This window comes from Glycine max, chromosome 12 (genome assembly GCF_000004515.6).
Source record: "Glycine max cultivar Williams 82 chromosome 12, Glycine_max_v4.0, whole genome shotgun sequence".
NCBI lineage: Eukaryota > Viridiplantae > Streptophyta > Magnoliopsida > Fabales > Fabaceae > Glycine > Glycine max.
This window is the reverse complement of record NC_038248.2, coordinates 30,909,017-30,931,063: the sequence shown is the minus strand read 5'-3', so window position 1 is coordinate 30,931,063 and position 22,047 is coordinate 30,909,017. Positions and strand designations below refer to the sequence as shown.

Here is a 22,047-nt window from a genome sequence, read left to right as displayed (position 1 = left end):
TTTCAATTTGATCACCCGTATTCCATATAAAAATTCAACTTGGTGTAAGGCACAAACATAGTTTTCCATAAGTATTGTTCAAATAAGATATAAACAAAAGAACTTGATATCAGGCTATAAAAAAAACCATTTAGAACCTCCCAATTGCCCTTCCATTAGTGTTGTCAATTGTTTTTCATATCTTATTGACTTGAGCCTTCACAGCCCAATAGGTAATAGAAGGAGAAATAGTCTTCCCTAGGATTAACATGTATCCTAAAATTGCCATCTCCTTAAGACAATCGTATCACGAACACAGGTGTCCTGGGTTTGTAATGAAATTAGCTGCTATTACTGATAGTGTATGAGAAAATCACCTCTACTCGGTTCTTTCTGCAATTGAATTTCCTTCGGCCAAACACTGTGTAATGCCCAGAGTGTTAACCTGTCATTTCATGGGCACAAAAATTAATAGGCTCTACTATTAGCAACTGTGTGCAATTTACACTGATCTGGATAAAAGATCTTCATCTGCAACTATGTAGTGCAAGAATCAATAACTTTGACTACAACATGACTTAAACCATCACGTCTGTCACTATAATTGCACGATTGTTGTTGTAAAAAAAACCTCTTGACATGTAAGTCACTGTTAACCAATTGGTAAAATATTAACATATCAATTACCAATTCGAATAGAATTGGTTTGGTTACATTATTATATTCACGTTTGTACTACGAACAAACACTTTGACCACAATCTATAAACTGTGAAAAAGAGTTTTCTATGTCAAGAGGTTGCCACTTGTTACGTTTATGTTTTATTCCTCATGGTCTTAATGACTTTGTTATATAATATATGTCACAAGATACTGCCTAAACATTACTGAATTTGTAGCACTATTTTAATTTATAATCCAAGAAAGACGCGTAATAATTGTGTTTCAATTTGATCATAAAACAACTCTGGTATATGAGGAACACACCTCTGCTACATTAAAAAATGAATATTAATTAACACTGGTGAAGTATTAGTAATGAAAAATTGATAACTTTTCATAGTCAACAAAGCATATTTCATATCTTAATTAACACTAATGACTTTTGTTTGAATTTGATCATAACACAGCTCTGGTATATGAGGAAGGCACCTCTGCTACATTAGAAAGTGGAATACAGGAGGAGAAACACATAAGCTCACATCCAAAGCTTAACATTTCATAGTCAACAAAATATATCTTATATCTTAAAAATTAAGCATGCTACATAGAGCATAATTGCTAACATATTACAACACCACCTAAAATAGTCTGTTTTGGTGAACCATCACCATTAATATTGAGATATTACAACACACAAAAGGCAACATTAAACAACCCAGAAAATAAGCAAGCTTTAAAATCCTTTTATCTAGTCATGCTTTACTCGGACTTGATATGCTTGGATAATTTGGAATAGGATAACTGAATTGATGACAGGTCTTCAAATGGTATTGATTCCAGCTGAGATTCAGAGATCAGAAATCCTCTCTTTGCAAGAGTTACTGACTTAGATAATTCAGGATAAAATCTCCACTGGCTGATAAGGAATGTTGTTCTGGCAGTATATATATACAATAGATGTTACCTTCACTATAAGTTAAGTATTAGTAAACATAGATTAAATCATAACTTACAATGTAGGCTATATCATCTCCATGCTTCATAGATGAATTTGACATTTCAAGCTCAATTCCAGCAAGCTATATTAAAAAAACAATAAAATTAGATTCAAAATTGTCATGTTACAAACCATAAAGATCATTAATTATATTGACCTTATATGTAGGAAGTCTCTTCAATAATAACATAATTAGATCTTCATCCTCTAATATTTGTGACACAGAATACCGGGTATTGTTTGGTATAGCCTTAAATCTAAAAGCTAATTTTTTGCCCAGTATCCTATCAATAGCCTCTGGAATGTCATTTATATCAAATTCACCTTCCTGTCAAGGGTTAACATCAAGTTCAAATTCAAAATATATAATCACTACAAGCTGACTATGATGATTAACTAAAGCTATTAGATTATAGTTTACACCTCATCAATCATCTGTTGTTTAATTTCACTTACACTTTCTTTAATGAGTGCATTGCACTCACGATCCCATAAAGTAAAGTTAGCAATTTCATTTGGTTGGCCAGCTCTCACTTCCAATCGAAACCTATATAGTATAGAATGATTTAACTTAAGTTATCATAGATCATTTAATGACACATGAATTGGAAACATATACATAACATGTCTAATATAAGAAACACAAGTTTAAACACATAACCTGGCCACAGTTGTTGCACTTTCATTTCCACAACATTGACAAGTGTATGGAAATTTCTCACATTCCACTTTCTTGTTACATTTTGGGAAACTCTCATATATCCAACCATTGCCAACTAATAACTTGGTTATTGTGGCAACAGTGACATAAACACAATATATAAAACTTTTAACATCACATTATTGTTAATCGTGAAAGATAATCAGTCATCAATATCAATCCTAGCAACCTTTAACATGTACATTTTTCAACTCACAAAGTTCACTCAATGATTTAACTTGAGCATTATAAAGAAATCTATCCTCTAAAGTTGGTTAGGCAGAATAAGAGACTTGACTCAACCTTTGACTGCAAGTCACAAGGCTTAGCTAATTCGGATCTAATCTGCAATAGAGTAAGAAAAAGGATAATCACTACTCATTTTTATTTTTATTGAAGAAAGAAGTTTGGTTTCATAATCACTACCCATTTTTATAATCTTTAATGTCCTTCAAATCTTCATTGATAAACAGTCTAGAACCACACATTGAATTTTGAATGAACACTGCATAAGCCCCTACATATGTAATATGATTGTTAAGGCAATGACAATATAATCTAGAATTTATCTACATAAATCATAAGTGACATAATGGCCTCGTGCTTCCTTAATTTTTTCCAAATGAAGCAGAAGTATAACTGGTCCATTTTGATGTTTGTCCGAATAAATCTTTCAGCAGGAATGCAAAATCCTCCCACATAGTACAATTGACAATGGTACCACTATTATAATTAAATTAAAAAACAAAACATAATTGTAGTTAATCATATGGATCATTATAAACATTTATATTTAACATTAAAATAACAATGATAGAAAGTACCACTTATCCTTCATAGTGAGGACCACATTTTTGGGTTTTCCATCTAGGCTCCACTGCAATTCATTAACTAACTCCCCGATAACATCTACCTAAAAGCTCAGGTTTATTAACTTTTGAATCCATGACAACGAGTGGACTAAATAAGAATTAAGTAATAAACATACCTATTAAGTAGTCATGATTGGCACTGCCAATAAGAACATCATCAAATAGTTTAAAATCATACACCATTTATGGTATCATTGGAAAATCATGCTCTTTTACTTTTGTAGAATAGACAAAGTTCAGTTTAAAGGCATGCTTTGTTGGCCTAAACTATCGAGTATTTTTTTCAACTTCAAAATTTTGTATCATATATGTCTTACCCACTTTAACAACATCATTCCACTTACCAAGATCAACATTTTTAATTTGAGCAACAATCTTATCAGCCTATGCAAATATTAAAAACTATGATATCAGATGGAAATTATTTGATAATATACATGAATAATTTATATTATACCTTCTCATCCATCAAGATCATTTCAATGTTAATCCTTGTATCCCGTCAAATAACCCACATATTAATCACACACACACTTACTTTCCAATTCTCCTTTTGAGCAGTGATGTCCATAATGGAGTTGAGCTTACGTGCCATGATAAACTACTAACATAGATAACCATTAAAGCATCAGGCATGCAACTAAAATGAACTTTTTAAAAGGAATGAAGACATCAACATGAACACAAAGATAGTGAATAGGATACTGCAAATAGAAAGACGACAACAAAGAAAAAAGACAAAAACCAAAAAAGAATGTGGTCCGCAGAGCATCAACAGATATATACAAAGAACCTTACTAATGTAGCTCCATCTGGAGCTTGTAGGCCTTGCATCTTCTTCATCAATGGAGTCCTTCGATTCTTGAAAATCAATGGCAACAGAATGGAGAAGGAAGAAAGATGATTGGAGATGCCACTTCAAGGAGAAGATGAGTCAAGAACAAGCTCACCACCATAGGAAACCATGGATAAGAGCTTGAAGGTAGGAGAAGATGAGTGGAGGGAGAAGGAGAGAATGAGCACAAAATTTTATGCCTCAAATGAGGTCTGAACTTGAAGTGTAATTCTCAAATGATCAAAGTTGAAAAAATGCACACACAAGACCTCTATTTATAGCCTAAGTGTCACACAAAATTGAAGAGAAATTTGAATTTCTATTCAAATTTCACTTGAATTTGAATTTGTGGAGCCAAATTTGGAGCCAAAATTTCACTAATTATAATTAGTGAATTTTAGCTATGGTTAAGCCCACTAATCCAAGATCAATTCCAAGATTCTCCACTAAGTGTTCTTAAGTGTCATAAGGCATGTAAAGCATGAAAGACATGCACAAAGTGTGACTATATGATGTGGCAATGGGGTGTAGCAAGCAAATGCTCACCTCCCCCTTACAATGGTCCAAAATTTAATTGGATTGGGCTTCTCCCAATTCAATTAAATTTATCTCCCAACACACACACATCAAATAGTGCACTTAATGCATGTGAAATTAAAAAACTACCCCTAATACAAAAACTAGTCTAGGTGTCCTAAAATACAAGGGCTGAAAAATCCTACATTACTAGGGAACCCTCCCTACACTATGAAGCCCTAAATACAAGGCCCAAAAATAATGAAACATGTTAGTCGATGAATACGACTAACTTTTGTGTATAAAACCTGTGTAAATTGTATCAAACTTCCCCAATTTATGGTTATTTTGTAGTGTGATAAATACTTTCTATTAAGTATAGGTAATAAATACTTAGTACTTCCATTTTGTGTGTTTAATAATCATTTTCTCTCAATTTCAGGTTAACTAGGCGACTCTGAAAAGTGTTGTTTTTCACCTTCTCGCTAAGCCAATCTGTTCGCTTAGCGAGCATCCGCTAAGCGCAACACTCATTGGCTAAGCGCGAGGAAGAATCTGGAAGAAGATGAGTTGTACAGGTTCGCTGAGTGCACCACTTCATCTCACTAAGTGTGCCACTTCATTCCATCCACTGAGCGAGAAAAGCATGCGCTAAGCCGAAATTCACTAATGTGCGCTAAGTGATTCAGTATTGCACTAAGCGCACAAGCATGAACAAGGCCACCTATTTAAGCCTGAAATCAGATTTTGTGAAAAGAGTTTGGGCTGAGAGCTGAAGCTTTGCATGTCTAGTGATTCTATAGAGAGAAAGGTCCAAGTTCCAGAGAGTTTTGAGAGATTTTGTTGTGTGAAGATCTGCAGAGACCAGAGCTTGAAAAGGAAGCCGTTCTAAGAGCTTGAGATGAGTTTGTGAGTGGTTGTGAGATCCTAGAGGTGAAGGAGACATCCTCATCACTTGTATTTTTGCAATCTTTCATCTTGTTCTTCTCTTTGTTGTAAAGGAGGCTTCCTGGTTATGGAAAGCTAAAATCCTCTGTTGGATCTTCCCTATAGGTACTTGATGTAAATATCTTTCTATCTATTTAATGATGTTTTGTGTGTTCTCTGTGCTATCAGCTTTTAATTCTAGCATGCCTTTACCTTGATCACCTAGATGTATGCTTTGTTAGGGTCATTCAACAGTGGAAACTAGTCTGATTCTGATGACCTTGATAGGACAGGGCTAAGTTGTCGTACTATCACGAGGAATTGGGGTGCGATAATTTAGTTGTAGTATGTTTGTCTTAATGCAGTCCTAGTTGAGTTTAGTCCAACAAGAGGAATCTGAGGACGATGCTTGATCAGGATTAGCTTAAACTATCATGAGGAATCGGGGTTTAGCATCTCAGGAGACACCATAGGAACACATGAGCATTGTTAAATAGAAAATATCCTTTTAGCATCAGACACCTATTAGGAAGACCAACGCATTTTCTACTTGTTTTTACACATTATTTCTCTCGCGTGATTTTCCTTTTTGCACAGATAGTTTACATACCTGTTCATATGCACACTTAGATTTTCACACCAGATACCTATTGTCGCAACCTACCCTTCGGCGGGAGGGCGACGCGTGACTCGCGGGATGCGTGTTCCATGAAAGGAATACGCGCGGAGTCGCCACCAACGTTTATTTGAGGAAAACGTCGGAAAAACCGGAAAAGACGCGATCTACGAACTTTTAAGTGAAAGGTTCGGGAGTTGTATTTACGCACGGGGAAGGTATTAGCACCCCACACGTCCGTCCCAAGGGACGGCAGCCTTTAATCGAATGTGCAAACATGACTTTGATTTTTATGTTCCCTTTTATGTTCTTATATCCTTTATACCCTTTCTATATCTTTTTTCTTTTTTGTGGTCGACAAGGGTGTTTCCCTTTGCTCCTACGTATTCCTCAATTTGTGATGAGGAAATCAGACCTACGTAGTTCTTTCAAAAGCGGTAAAGTTACATGTTGATTTTATGCTTTTGAACGGTCCATGTTAACCGATAAAAGCAAAGAGGACCGTTTAAGGCGTTGGACCTTAAAACGGTTTTTAGTGATTTTCGGACAAAACTTGATTTGTGAGTTGATTTTAGTCTTAGTTTCACTTTGGTTATTAATCAATTCATTCAAGGAAACTTCCAAAGAAAAACGTCTGATTGATTTTTTTTATTATTTTATTCAAAGATATTTTGATTATTTTATTATTATTTTTCAAGATATTTTGATTATTTTATTATTATTTTACTTTTTTTGGTTTAACCGAGGTTATAGCGTGAACGATCGGTTAGATTTCGTTTTAACAGTGATTAAACGAGATTACAACACAAATGATCGGTTGAAATTTATTTTATCATTTATTAGACGAGAAAACGGCTTAAATAAATGGTTAAAGCACGTTAAAAACGGAAGAAAAGAAAATTGAAAGTAAACGAAATTAAAGTGAAAGTACACAAAACAAGAAATGAATTGAAAGTCTCGAATTCGAAAACTTACCCGTTGAAGAACGAAGAACGAACGAAGAACGGATGAAGAACGGTGAAGAACGACGAAGAACGATGAAGAATTTTCACAGAATCGCTTACGGAAGCGTTACGGAAGTACTTCGACTTGATTTTTCTTCACGAAAATGTGTTTTTGCCCAAAATAGCCGAAATGCATAGCCAAAGGGGTCTTGAACATTTTGAAACAGCTCCCCCCTCCCCTATTTATAGAAAAAAAAGGAGGTGCTTGCCGCCCAAAGACTTAATGAAGAAGATTTCTAAGCGCACCCGAATTACTAAGTTCACCCCCTTTTCGTATTTTACGGAAAAGTTACGGAAGCCTTACGGAACTGTTTTCGAATTTGATTTTCATCTTTTTTCTTTTCCCTTTTACCAATGTTAAGTGGAATATGCTTACCCAAGGTTTTCGGAAATTTTACGGAAGTATTACGGAAGCCCCGAAAACCATTTTTCAAAAACGTGGAGGAGCTTGCCGCCCAGTTGCTTCCTCCTTAAGCAACCCAACTTCCAAAATGTTCTGGAAGGGCCTAGATTTGAATTGCTATTTACACCCCTATCTTGATAAGTTCACCCCCCCTTACCTTTTTTGGTGATTCTTTTTTCGTAAAGTTACGGAAACTTACGAATCTCGTAACGATACTTGTTTTCTTTCCGTAATGTTACGGAACCTTGCGGATTACATAATCATCCCCTTTTTGACTTACGGAATGTTACGGAATCTCACTTAATTATGCAACGATGCTTCCATTTGATTTCCGGTGTGTCACGGAAACTTACGGATTGTGCATCAATATTTTTTGGTTTTCCGGCATGTCCTGGAATTTCACAAATTGCCTAATGATGGGTGCCAAGCACCTCACAAGGACCAAAGAAAGGTCGCATGTCATCAAGCAAAGGTCCCCGGACGAAATTAGGGTATGACAGTTGCCCCTCTTTACTTGTCTTTTATTGGAGATAAAAGGAAAGTAAAGATAAGACACTAATTTCGTTCCTCTCGATTTGACGAGAGTCGCGGGTGACCGTAAAATCTCCACATGCAAATGACTTGTTGTTCCCGGATTTTCACAAATTGCCTAATGATGGGTGCCAAGCACCTCACAAGGACCAAAGAAAGGTCGCATGTCATCAAGCAAAGGTACCCGGACGAAAATTAGTGTATGACACTAATTTCGCTCCTCTCAGTTGACGAGAGTCGCGGGTGACCATGACTTGTCGTTCCCGGATTTTCACAAATTGCCTAACGATGGGTGCCAAGCACCTCACAAGGACCAAAGAAAGGTCGCATGTCATCAAGCAAAGGTACCCGGACGAAAATTAGTGTATGACACTAATTTCGCTCCTCTCGGTTGACGAGAGTCGCGGGTGACCATGAAATTTCCGCATGTAAATGACTTTTTGTTCCCGGAGGAACAAAAGGTGCAGAAGACTATGTCAGCCTCTGCATGCTATCAAGCGTTCTGTCTTACAGATAGCAAAAGAATGTTTATACGGATAACCACTCGGGTATTTCCGCGTATCATCGGGCCCGCCGCCTCTGGATGATACAAGGGTACAGAATGACCAAATTTGGTCTCTGCTTGTCATCGGGCCCGCCGCCTCTAGATGACAAAAGGGTGCGGATAACCGTAAGGTATCTCCGCGTATCATCGGGCCCGCCGCCTCTGGATGATACAAGGGTGCAGAATGACCAAACTTGGTCTCTGCTTGTCATCGGGCCCGCTGCCTCTGGATGACAAAAGGGTGCGGATAACCGTAAGGTATCTCCGCGTATCATTGGGCCCGCCGCCTCTGGATGATACAAGGGTGCAGAATGACCAAACTTGGTCTCTGCTTGTCATCGGGCCCGCCGCCTCTGGATGACAAAAGGGTGCGGATAACCGTAAGGTATCTCCGCGTATCATCGGGCCCGCCGCCTCTGGATGATACAAGGGTGCACGTCACATGACCTCAGGGTCAGTATGACAAAGATTATGGGGCGGCCGACAAAAGCAAGGCTCTTGCTCCTACGTATCCTCCAATGAGGAACTCAGACCTACGTAGTTCTGGATAACTTGTGAGACTTGAAAAGTCTCCATCGGAAAATGCTGACATCTCCGGAAAAGGCGCAGATGACCACATTGGCCTCTGCTCATCAATCACACTTGGGGTCACTAAATGACGAGGTGCGGATAACCGTAAGGTGTCTCCGCGGGCTACCAGCTCTTGGGTCATGGTAACAGAAAGCGGCGCGGTCGACAAAAGCGAGGCTTTTGCTCCTACGTATCCTCCCATGAGGAACTCAGACCTACGTAGTTCTGGATAACTTGTGAGACTTGAAAAAGTCTCGGTGTTTTCTTCGCTAAAATGCAAACATGCTTTAGTAAAGAGATAAATATTCCAACTGATTAGAGCAGCATACGCTTTTTTGAGTGAAAAACAATGCGTTTACTGGGGAAGGAGAGTCTGCTGATGAAATCCCCCATAACCTTAACTGAGATTTTGGATGTTAGCATTTCGTTTCTAAATGAACATTTAGAGGAAACACTGGGTTCGACAAAATAGAAGAAAATCACTCAAAGTGTATCAATCTCGCACAGGTAAGTGTTTCATCCTAATTCCGAACCATAGATATATCATGACTTGACTTTGCAAATTATTTCCTATCAAATCAAAAATTACATGTGTGATCATGGATCAATAGGACTTCCCTTGGGAATGGGTTCTTTTGGTGGGTTTTTCGGCTTTTGTGTGTTTTTGGCTTTTGATTTTTTGTTGGCTTTTCCTTTTCTGTTTTTGTTTAGTGTGGGGCGAAAAAGTCGCTAGCGCACTGATTTTGGTTGGCAATTAAAGGGAGAAGACCATTTTAGGTCATGGTTTCCTTTCCTTCTTTTTGTTCATTTGGTGACAATTCTGTATTGTTCAGATATTGTCCGGTCTAAAGACCTCTCTGCACATTTCTTCTGGTTTCTTTGACCAGGAGCTTTCTTCTTTTCTTTCTTTACTTTCTCCCATTCTTTGGTTGGGAATTTTCTTTCTTTTCTTTTTTTCTTTCTCCCTCTCTTTGATTGGGAATTTCCTTGCTTCCTTTTTTCCTTTGATTGGAAACTTTCCTTCTCTTTTTCTTTGATTGGAAATTTCCCTTCTCTTCTTTTTTGCTTCCGAGGGTAAGGATTGACATTCTCACCCTGGGTCAAGGTTTATGGTGAGTCAGGATTTTGGCTCAAGACTTGTAGAATGGCTAGGCATGGTACATGTCAGGGTTTGGTTTGGTTCAAGGACAAAAAGGGATGCCCCACATTATTTCCATGACACAAATGCAAAAATGATGATTTGGAAATTTTATGCAAAACTGGTCATGCATGCACCTATGCGGACACTCAAGTGTCAAATTTTTATGGTCATGTGATGCTAGGGCTCAGGATTCATTTTCCTCTATTTTAAATCAACCCAATGTTTCCAAAATATGCTCTTTTATCCATTTGTGCATTCATCTGAGTCCATTTTGGGCGTCCGGGGAAATTTTCACAACATTCACCCTTCAGGTGTATACACATTTTTAAAAACTAGTTATGATCAGTGATTTTTTCAAAGAAAAGTTGGAAGTCATCTCTTTTCAAAAGCATGTTGGTTTTTCAGCTTGACAACTTATTTTTTCTTTTTTCTCCTTCTTTTTTTTTTATTATCATTTGTTTATTTCTTTTTCTTGTTTGTTTTTTTTTCTTTTTTTTTTCATGAGGTATTTTGCTACCTAAACATGTGCATATTTTTGTGAGGTATTTTTGCTATATACATGCATATCCAAGGTATCTTGCCACCTAAACATACATATATATTTTGTGAAGTGTTTTTTTTTGTTTACATACACGCACATCTAAGGTATCTCTCTACCTAAACATACATATATATATTTTGTGAAGTATTTTTTTGTTTACATACATGCATATCTAAGGTATCTTTCTACCTAAACATACATATATATTTTGTGAAGTGTTTTTTTTTTGTTTACATACATGCATATCTAAGGTATTTTCACTACCTAAACATACATATATATATTTTGTGAGGTATGACTACCTTCCGAGCTTGCGCTTGTTTTATTTAAATCCCCAGGATCATGAGCAACTAGGTGCATCCTACTATAAAAAGTGATCAAATAACAAACATAGATTCAAAAGGTACTAGGTTGCCTCCTAGTAGCGCTTCTTTAACGTCTTTAGCTGGACGCCTTATGACTTGTCGGTCACTGACCTAGTACTTTGCTTACCTTTGGCTTTGGACTTGGTCGCTTATTGGTCGGCCATGGGTCGTAAGCAACGCTCTAACCTTTTTGTGGATGAGCTGAGGTGAACTCTAGAGGTGATGGCGGTGCGTCTGTTGCCCGCTGCCGGCCATCCCCAGGCTGCTGTGGTGTTTCGCCCTGCGCCTGCCTGGAGACGCAGTACTTCTTGATGAAAGCTCGATTAGTAGGGGGCCTGATGCCCTTGCTGGAGGTGACAGGTACTCTGTAGAACTGACAGAGACCCGTAATTAGAGCTTGACAACTCCAAGACCCTGTTGGACTTCTTCGGGTCCACTGGGTGTCTTGCAGGCGCGATCCCTGCAAACAATAGATGAAATCAGAAATCAATTGAGCGATGTGCATACTTACCTATGATGATGTGACCTTGTCGGGGGGGTACGAGCACCCTGTAGGACTGATAGAGGCCCGTAACCAGAGCTGGAAACCCCAGGGCCCTGTTGGACTTTTTCGGGTCCACTGGGTGTCTTGTGGGCGCGATCCCTGCAAACAATAGATGAAATCAGAAATCAGTTGAGCGATGTGCATACTTACCTATGATGATGTGACCTTGTCGGGGGGGTACGAGCACCCTGTAGGACTGATAGAGGCCCGTAACCAGAGCTGGAAACCCCAGGGCCCTGTTGGACTTTTCTGGGTCCACTGGGTGTCTCTTGGGTGCGATCCCTGCAAACAATAGATGGTATCAGAAATCAGTTGAACTATATGCATACTTACCCATGTTGGGACGACACAGACCAACTGATACTTTTGCAGGGGGAGATTGGCATTGCGGTCGCTGGGCAAAACGTTGCTAAGTAGCAATGTCATCTATATCTGTGTAAGAGTGGTCATGTCGGTGCGCATGATCCGCACTCGTATCTTTGCAGCGGCACGGGTGAAATCTTGCCCCAGTATGCATAGTAGCTGTGTGATAGCCTCCCTCTCTGGTTGTGCTCGCACAGTTGGTCGCCCTCCAATATCAGGGGGGGCCTAGGAACCGTTAAAAGGAAACTACTAGCCCCTTAACCGGGAGTGCAAGTCTCGGTTAAGCATTTAAGGGCAGAGGACCTTAAATTCTCTTAAGGTGTGGATGTGGAGCACACTGAAAATGAGGACACGTAGCCCTCTAAAGGTGAGGGCATGCAGCCCTCTCAAGGCGAGGATGTGTAGTCCTCTGGAGGTGAGGGCGTGCAGCCCTCTGATGGCGAGGACGTGTAGTCCTCTCAAGGTGAGGGCGTGCAGCCCTCCGTTGACGAGGACGTGCAGTTCTCTGATGGCGAGGGCGTGTAGCCCTTAGAAGGTGAGGGCGTGCAGCCCTCTGACGGTGAGGGTAACTAGTACCCAAGGTGAGGACATGTAGCCCTCTCAAAGTGAGGACATGTAGTCCTCTTGAGGTGAGGGCGTCCAGCCCTCTGATGGTGAGGACGTGTAGTCCTCTCAAGGCGAGGACGTGTAGTCCTCTGACGGTGAGGGTAACTAGTACCCAAGGTGAGGGCGTGTAGCCCTCTCAAGGCGAGGACATGTAGTCCTCTGGAGGTGAGGGAGTGCAACCCTCTGTTGGCGAGGACGTGTAGTCCTCTAAAAGTGATAGGTACAAGTACCCAAGGGTCCACCCTTATGAGAAAGCAAGAGATCGACTCATCGAGAGGGCCGGTCATCCCAAATCCACAAGATTTGGACATTAGATGTAGGAAATCTATGCAGTTAACATGATTTTTAGGGATGCAGATGCATGCAACCTTTGTCGTGAAATTTGGTAAATGCGGACTTCATATGAAACAATGCAATGTAATGGAAAGTTGTACAATATTCATGACATTCTTTCCCTATTTTGTGATTTTGATTTTGATTTGATTTTTTTTTGGAAAACATAGATTGATTGTCCTTTTGAAAGAGGTGATAATTCATGCGACCTTATCCTATCTTTTGCAAATCTCTCCGGGAACTCCCTCAAAGTGTATGTTCTGTTTGATTTAGTCACTTGACCATTTTGGAGTGACGGCAATAGAGCCGTTTGACGTTTAATCAATGTATTGAAATTCCAGGGTTTGTCTCCCCCCTTTTTTTTCTTGTTTAAAAACATCGACGGGTGAGGACTTTTGATCTGCCCCTATGTTCACTTGAGGCTCATGCATGATGCCCCTTATTGCCCTAGTGTAAGGCTTTGAGGTACCAATTGTTATCTTTCATCATGACCTTGTAGCTGGGAACCTATTGGGTGAGAACTTCTAATCTGCCCCTAGGTTCGCTTGAGGTTTTTTGCATGGTGCCTTTCATTGCCCCAGTGTAAGGCTTTGAGGTACAATCATTGTCTTTCGTCACGACCTTGTAGCAAGGAACCTATTGGGTGAGAACTTCAAATCTGCCCCTAGGTTCGTTTGAGGTTTATGCATGGTGCCTTTCATTGCCCCAGTGTAGGGCTTAGAGGTACCAATTGTTGTCTTGTTTTCACAACCTCGTAGTGAGGAAGAATGAAAGAAGCAGTTGATTCTTACAAAAAGAATTTTCCAAGGACGAGAAATAGTTGAAGGATTTTTCAGTTGATGGATTTAAGTCAAATGACTCCTATGTAGAAGCAAGATGTTTTGATGTCTTGATGATGCTAAAGGATCAAGTGCTTCTAAGTTTTATTCAAGACAAGAATCCAAGAAAGTCAAGATATATGATCAAGTTTGATCTCTTAGAATCTTTAGGAAGAAGTTTCCAAATTGAAACAAACAAAAGGTTTGACCAAAGAATTCTATCATTTCAAATTGAGATTTGCTCTCTGGTAATCGATTACCAGTAGTTGAAAATGTTTTAATTCAAATTTTTAAAACCTGTAATCGATTACATAAGTCTTGTAATTGATTACCAGAGGGGATTTTCAGAAAATAATTTCCAAGAGACATATCTATTCAAATGTTTTATGAACGGCCATTCAAATGTTTTAAAGAGAGTTTTTATTGCCCAAACAGTTTTATCCTCTCGAAAGATCAAGAGTATTTCTGAACTGAAATGTCTTATCCTCTCAAAAAGATTCCTTGGTCAACCACTTGCATATTCAATAAGGAATTTTTGATTGATCTTCATTTTACAATCTACCTCTTTTAAGAGAGACCTCTTCTTCTCTACTTCTTATTTCTGAAAAGGGATTAAGAGACCGTGGGTCTCTTGTTGTAGGGGATTCTTGAACACAAGGGAAGGGTTGTCCCTGTGTGCATTGTTAATCCGTAAAGAGAGAGTGAAAGTTTAATTGGGGAATAATCTTCGTATCTTAATTCAACCCCTTTTTTTTTTCTTAAGGTAACTGAGGCCATTTGTCCAGCATCCTATTCTTGATAACTCACTTCTCTCTAAAAAGACAAACTTTCTGGAATGATAAAATGAGGTCACATGAACGTCTTGAAAACACAGTCAATCAAATGCTTTTTTTTCATTTTCTTTTTGAACCCTCTTTTTTATTTTGGAACTTATTTGTTTGGAACTTTACTCATTGTTTTACGGCACCCCCACCAACGTGTAAGACGAGTAATCTATGATTGAACGGTCTTGGAAGTCCAAACTCAGGAGCACAGGTCGCTTGAGCAAACTGACCAATGGTTTGCACTTGAAAATTCTGATGAGTCATTAGAGACATCTAACAACAGCTTTCAAAATTGCCCCATGTGTGGCATCTCTTGTCAATGTCAGGATTTACACGTGATTCTCCTCAAATTTCAGCCAGCCCGCATCAATTAGACCTTGCACCTTACGCTTCAGGGCCCTACAATGCTCAATGGAACGCCCCGGGGCTTCTCCATGACGAGCACACGTTGCGTTCGAGTCGCATCCTCAAAAAAATGGAGATTGAGGAAACCTAGCAGGGTTTATGGCTACCACTGCATTATCGAGTGGACATGGGAGCAAGTCAACATAGGACACCGGAATTTGGGTGAATTCTACAGGTTTTTTTTCCGCTACAAAACTCATTTCTTGGCGCGTGTTTTTGGATTGTGCTAAAGGTGATGTTCGTCATTGGAAGTGCGGTAGACAGACTTTGTGGTTGATTTAGGGATGGCCTTTGTGGATAACTGGGTGGTGGGTAAGGAGGTTTGTTATTGGCTGAGTAATGACATTGTTGGGTTGGTGGGAAACTTGGCCGTATAGGAATGGCAGTCACAACATGGGTTTCTCCCTCTTTCTCACCCTCTTTATTTGCCCCAGTTTTCTCAGTCGTCCTAGTAGGATGATCAAATTTTCCTTTTTTCGGACCCACATTGATCCTTTCACTGGCGAAGACCAAATCTGCAAAGCTTTGAGGGTGCGTAGCCCACCATCTTTTCATAGTAGAGTATCGATAATGTGTCTACCATCACGATCATCGTCTCCCTTTCCATCATTGGGGGTACCACCTGGACCGCCAGATCCCTCCACCTTTTGGGCGTGTTCTTTGAAAGATCCGTCCCCCTTTTTGCAAATGTTTTGTAGTTGCATCCTATGCGGAACCATATCAAAATTGTACTGATACTGCCTAACAAAGGCAACCACTAGGTCCTTCCAAGAATGGACTCGGGAAGGTTCCAAGTTAGTGTACCAGGTAACAGCTACCCAGTAAGACTTTCTTGGAATGAATGTATCAGTAATTCCTTATCTTTTGCGCATGCCCCCATCTTCCGATAATACATCTTTAGATGGTTCTTGGGGCAAGTAGTCCCCTTGTACTTGTCAAAGTCCAGCACCTTGAACTTGGGAGGGGTGATGATATTGGGTTCTAGGAACAACTCTTTTGGGTTAGCAAAGGCATAATCTTCACCTCCTTCAATGGCCCTGAGCCTTTCCTCTAGATGATCCAACTTTCCCATTTCTGCCATAGCATGAGGGTTTTTACTTGTCGTGGAATGCAAGAGGTGTAGTTGTGGGTGATACTGAGGGCCTTCCAAAGGGTTTTGTAGGGGTATACCACCAACTGCTTGCCCTTCCGTGGCATATCTGAGGCAAGGCTCGAAGTCGGCTAGATTGTGGTGGGGAATTTCATGTGTCCCCCCCACGGTTTAAGAGACATGTGCATGATCAGTTTGGGGTTGTTGGCTCTCAATGGGTATAGGAGTGGAGTTATTGACATTCTTATTGGGAGTGTACGCCACTTTGGGTGGCGTATAGTTGAGAGGCAAGCCATATGGCGGGAAGGCGTGCTCGTTTTGAATTTGTACATTATGGGGGCTGCCCGTACTTCCCAAATCTTTGCCTACCATATCTGAGGTTGGATGATTCATTTGGTTGATGCCGGATGGGGACATCAGGTTCACCTTAGCAACAACGCTGGTAGCGGCAATTGCAATCGCATTGGCTTCCATTATCTTCTTCCCGCTCATCATGGCCTCCATCATTGTGGCCATTTTCTCTTTAATGGCCTCCATGTCGGCCTTCATCTTCTCTTGTATCTCCTCTACTTCACCCATTACTCTAGCTCTAGCACAAGTTCGGTGAGGACGCCGTAAAGCATGTTTTTTTTTTTATAACAATGATTAAGTTCATTTTATTTCATTTTATTTTATTTTTCAAGGAAAGAATGCAATGAGCAATGCAACCAATGAAAAGCATGGATGTATGCGAATGATGTACAGTTGAAGATTGCGAATTTTTACGCAGGATATGGGGTTGAATCAATTTAGATTTTCAACATGGTCCATGACATCTTTGTCAAGGTGAAACTGGAAGTAACAAGGACATTAACAATCCTAAATATGTTTGGCAGTAGACGAAGCAGTGATGTGACTCGATTCATCTTTTGCCCTAATTTTGCAAGACGGTTACTTCCATATTTCAACTTGACTTGATGAACCTTTTTGTAAAAGCTTGAGCTTGGTTCAACCCCGTAATCCAAGGAATGGAAATTCTGATTGCCAATACTTCAACAACATCTCATAGGGATGAATGACTCGGGCATACTTTAAGCTTATGCACGGAAAATGTAATTATGAAATTGAGATGCCCTAAGAAACACCATTTCCTAGTTAACCATGCATTAGGTACCATGTTCAATTATTTTGTTTTGTTGTTATGTGTTTTTTTTTTTTTTTTTTTTTAGAAATGGGTTTATGATCCCATCATGGTTGGCTCATGGTGCCTAACACATGCAACTAAGAATGTAGTGTGAAGTTTCACGCTTCCCCTTTTTTGTTTCTGTTTTGTAGAGGAAAACGCAAGGATGAGCAAACATGAAAACAAATGGTATGCAATTTTGCAGATCAAAAAGTTTGTTGAACGCATATGCATGATGATGCCATGACTCATGCAAAATGTGAGGCTGTAATATGATAACAGACAAATGCAAGAACGATATGTTCATTATGATGCCATGAAGAGATGTTTATGCGATGCATGATATGAATGCATTTTACGGACACGAGAGCCCGGAAAATTATCTCTTCTTACTTGCACATTTGGGGGCGCAGTGCCCCATGTGTACAATTAAGAAGGTGATATGGACCTTCCGGCTTCCCGTGACAAAGGACGAGACCAACATACAATGCATGCTAGAGATAAAATGCGGGAGTGACTTGATTCGCACTGATTTTTGGAGTAAAAACGTGGGATAAACTCATTTTATTCAAAAAGTTATAACTAGTCAAGATCTGAGCGACAATACAAACTTCCTAGCGGTTTCCAATCATATGGTCCATTAAGTCTATCATATGCTGACAATAGCTAAGAAGTCCGTGGATCTCCTCGGAGGCGGAGTAGGTGTCCGCCACTACTTTTGCCTTGGCTAGCAATCGGGGAAGTTCTTGACTCCTGTTCAAAGTAAGAGCAAATCAGTCCGTCCACATTGTTGCCTCTTGGTGCAATGAATCAATTACCCTTTCCCTTGCTTCCCTTTCTGCTGATATCTTGGCGTACTCATCCTCTAGCCTTTGCTCGTGAGTTGCCGCTAGATTTAGCTTCTCTTTGCACTCATCGATGATGGCCCACATATTCCTTCAGTCTCGCTTAACTGTTGGGACAAATTTCTTTTCGACCTAAGGTAAGCCTTTAGCTCGTCCTTCAAGATCATGCCTTTGACCCGTGATGATTCCTTTCACCTCTTCGGAGCTTGAGCTTACTATTGCTGCCCTATAAAGCCCCTCAAAACTTTGCTGGCACGTGTTCTTCCTTTCGGGCCTTCTTGGTTTCTCGTTCCAAGGCTTCAGCGGTGGCCATATTGACGTCCCTTAGTTCATCATACTCTTTTCAGACTTTGATGGCTATGGACTTGAACTTCTCTTCGACTACTCGGGCTCTTTCAAGCTCTGCCTTAAGGGCTTGTACCTCATCACTTTCTTCCGAAGCTTTAACCTCATCGTCCCTCACAGTCTTTAGATTTGGGAGCCAATCCAATCCTTGTGTTCGGACTCTCAGCCACTTATGATAGCCGCCGATGATCCCATTACTGCTTCCCCTAAGCTCTCTGTCCTTTCTTCACGCCGCATCCCATGCCTTGCGAACTCCTTGGAGTACCCTCGCGTTGTGGTCACTAAAACCCCATGCGATTAAAGGCGTGATGCTTTCGTCTAATGGCGCTCCTCTCATGGGGTAGCCAAGCTGTCTTATGGCGAGAACGGGATTATAATTAATACAACCCCTGGTTCCCATCAAGAGAACATTTGGACATCCTTCGCATGAAGATAGAATCTTGATTCTTCCTTCCTTCTAGCGAGGGAACCAATTAACAGACGCCCCCCATGCTAGCCAAGAGTTGGTCCCAATTCGCCTTTCCTTTTTCGACGCACGAGCGGTAACCTTGTAGCGGATAGACGGGCCTACCTTCTTGGAGAAAAAGGTGTGAAACCAGCCCCACATAGAGAGCTGGAGTACAGCAAACAATCCTTGCATTGCTTTCTTCACATCTTCGGTCGAAGGTGTCATATAGGTCGGCTAGCATAGCGACAACCGGACTTTCCTTGTGGTTATGATAGGCGAGAAAAACGTCGATCGCTGCCAGGTCCACCAACCCATCCACATTTGGAAAGAGGACTCCCTCGAAAATCAACAGTGTGAGAATATCTATGAATGGGGTCCACTCGCCTTTATCTGCCAAGATTCTTGCTTTTACCTCCAAATATTTTCTCGGTATTCCGACCACCCCATTTTCGACTTGCCTTTGGCGGTCTAATTCCTGCGCCGAGATTTGGACTTTTTTAGAAATTCTGGCTAATGAGGGGTAGAACCCTGAGAAGAGGTATGGTTTCCTTCCCCCTAGAGGACATCCTAGGATCTCTTCAAATTCTTCCCCCATTGGTGATAGCTGGAAGTCCCCAAAGATGAAGCACCTCAACGGCTGATCATAATACTGGGCGAGGGAGGCAATTGGTTCCATGGAGACTTCTACCCTAGCTAGGTCCCAAATGCTTACCATAGGCTTTGCGGAAGGCTTGCCATTGAAGTTGACCCATTAATTGCCCCAACTTTCGTAAACTGGTGACATCTAAGCTCTTGATTTTGACTTGATAAAACCTCTTTTTAAGCGAAGGCTTTTGACTTGATCCCATGTTTTACTAAAGTGAAATAAAATCTAGTGCGAATCAAAACTCCGACATCTATCATAGGTGGAATGGATGAATGCATGAAGGAATGCATATGACACGGATGCAATTTATGAATACGGGAGCTCGGGAAATTGTCTCCTTCTTAGATACAACGTCTTGGGGTAGCAAAATGCCCAACGTATGTATTTAAGAAGGTGACACGGACCCTCCGTTGGTTTGCCCAATAGAGGGGATTAAGACGGAACCCGCACATGATGCACATGCGAAAGGTACAATACGGGGATGTACATAGTATGATAATATTCACTGAACATAAGCAAACGGGTATATGATACTTATGCATGGCAGTGTGAAAAATGGCACGCAGCGTGTTTGCTCCGTGCCCCTATTTAAGGGACCTATAAGGGAGAGAACTAACTAGGCTTTTAGCAATAATCCCCAAGGTAGTCATATCTCTCTTGATGGTTTCTAGAGGTATCATCCCCTTCGAAGAACATATTGCAGCAGTAGGGACTACTAGCAACAATAAGTTTTCAAAGAAAAAAGCTCTAGATGAGGGTTCACTGTAATCAAGCAAGTCGGAGACCTAGCATGATCACAGATTCACCTCCACTCCTTATGTTCCCATGAACCCGGGTATAGGGCCCTTTTTCACTCACAGTGTGTGCAAATAGAGTTAGTGTTTGTGTGCATCAAATGAATAAATATTTACCTCATGCATACATTCTAAAACACACTAAAAGCAACAAATAGTTTATATACACAAGAACATAAGACAAATAAAGGGAAACCAACAAAGGAGTAAGTCATGGCAAAATTTGCACAAGATTAAATGGCCTAACTCTCTAAAAACAGTCCCCAGTGGAGTCGCCAACTGTCGCAACCTACCCTTCGGCGGGAGGGCGACGCGTGACTCGCGGGATGCGTGTTCCATGAAAGGAATACGCGCGGAGTCGCCACCAACGTTTATTTGAGGAAAACGTCGGAAAAACCGGAAAAGACGCGATCTACGAACTTTTAAGTGAAAGGTTCGGGAGTTGTATTTACGCACGGGGAAGGTATTAGCACCCCACACGTCCGTCCCAAGGGACGGCAGCCTTTAATCGAATGTGCAAACATGACTTTGATTTTTATGTTCCCTTTTATGTTCTTATATCCTTTATACCCTTTCTATATCTTTTTTTCTTTTTTGTGGTCGACAAGGGTGTTTCCCTTTGCTCCTACGTATTCCTCAATTTGTGATGAGGAAATCAGACCTACGTAGTTCTTTCAAAAGCGGTAAAGTTACATGTTGATTTTATGCTTTTGAACGGTCCATGTTAACCGATAAAAGCAAAGAGGACCGTTTAAGGCGTTGGACCTTAAAACGGTTTTTAGTGATTTTCGGACAAAACTTGATTTGTGAGTTGATTTTAGTCTTAGTTTCACTTTGGTTATTAATCAATTCATTCAAGGAAACTTCCAAAGAAAAACGTCTGATTGATTTTTTTTATTATTTTATTCAAAGATATTTTGATTATTTTATTATTATTATTCAAGATATTTTGATTATTTTATTATTATTTTACTTTTTTTGGTTTAACCGAGGTTATAGCGTGAACGATCGGTTAGATTTCGTTTTAACAGTGATTAAACGAGATTACAACACAAATGATCGGTTGAAATTTATTTTATCATTTATTAGACGAGAAAACGGCTTAAATAAATGGTTAAAGCACGTTAAAAACGGAAGAAAAGAAAATTGAAAGTAAACGAAATTAAAGTGAAAGTACACAAAACAAGAAATGAATTGAAAGTCTCGAATTCGAAAACTTACCCGTTGAAGAACGAAGAACGAACGAAGAACGGATGAAGAACGGTGAAGAACGACGAAGAACGATGAAGAATTTTCACAGAATCGCTTACGGAAGCGTTACGGAAGTACTTCGACTTGATTTTTCTTCACGAAAATGTGTTTTTGCCCAAAATAGCCGAAATGCATAGCCAAAGGAGTCTTGAACATTTTGAAACAGCTCCCCCCTCCCCTATTTATAGAAAAAAAAAGGAGGTGCTTGCCGCCCAAAGACTTAATGAAGAAGATTTCTAAGCGCACCCGAATTACTAAGTTCACCCCCCTTTTCGTATTTTACGGAAAAGTTACGGAAGCCTTACGGAACTGTTTTCGAATTTGATTTTCATCTTTTTTCTTTTCCCTTTTACCAATGTTAAGTGGAATA

General features: G+C 40.1%; 1 long non-coding RNA gene across 1 annotated transcript; it reads right to left on the bottom strand.

The window, feature by feature from the left end:
* Positions 1–1,200: 1,200 nt before the first annotated feature.
* Positions 1,201–1,956, bottom strand: LOC121173175 (uncharacterized). The gene is made up of 3 exons (XR_005887511.1): positions 1,796–1,956; positions 1,655–1,720; positions 1,201–1,575 (listed from the first exon to the last, which is right to left on the bottom strand). It is a non-coding gene; the product is annotated as an uncharacterized lncRNA (long non-coding RNA).
* Positions 1,957–22,047: the final 20,091 nt, after the last annotated feature.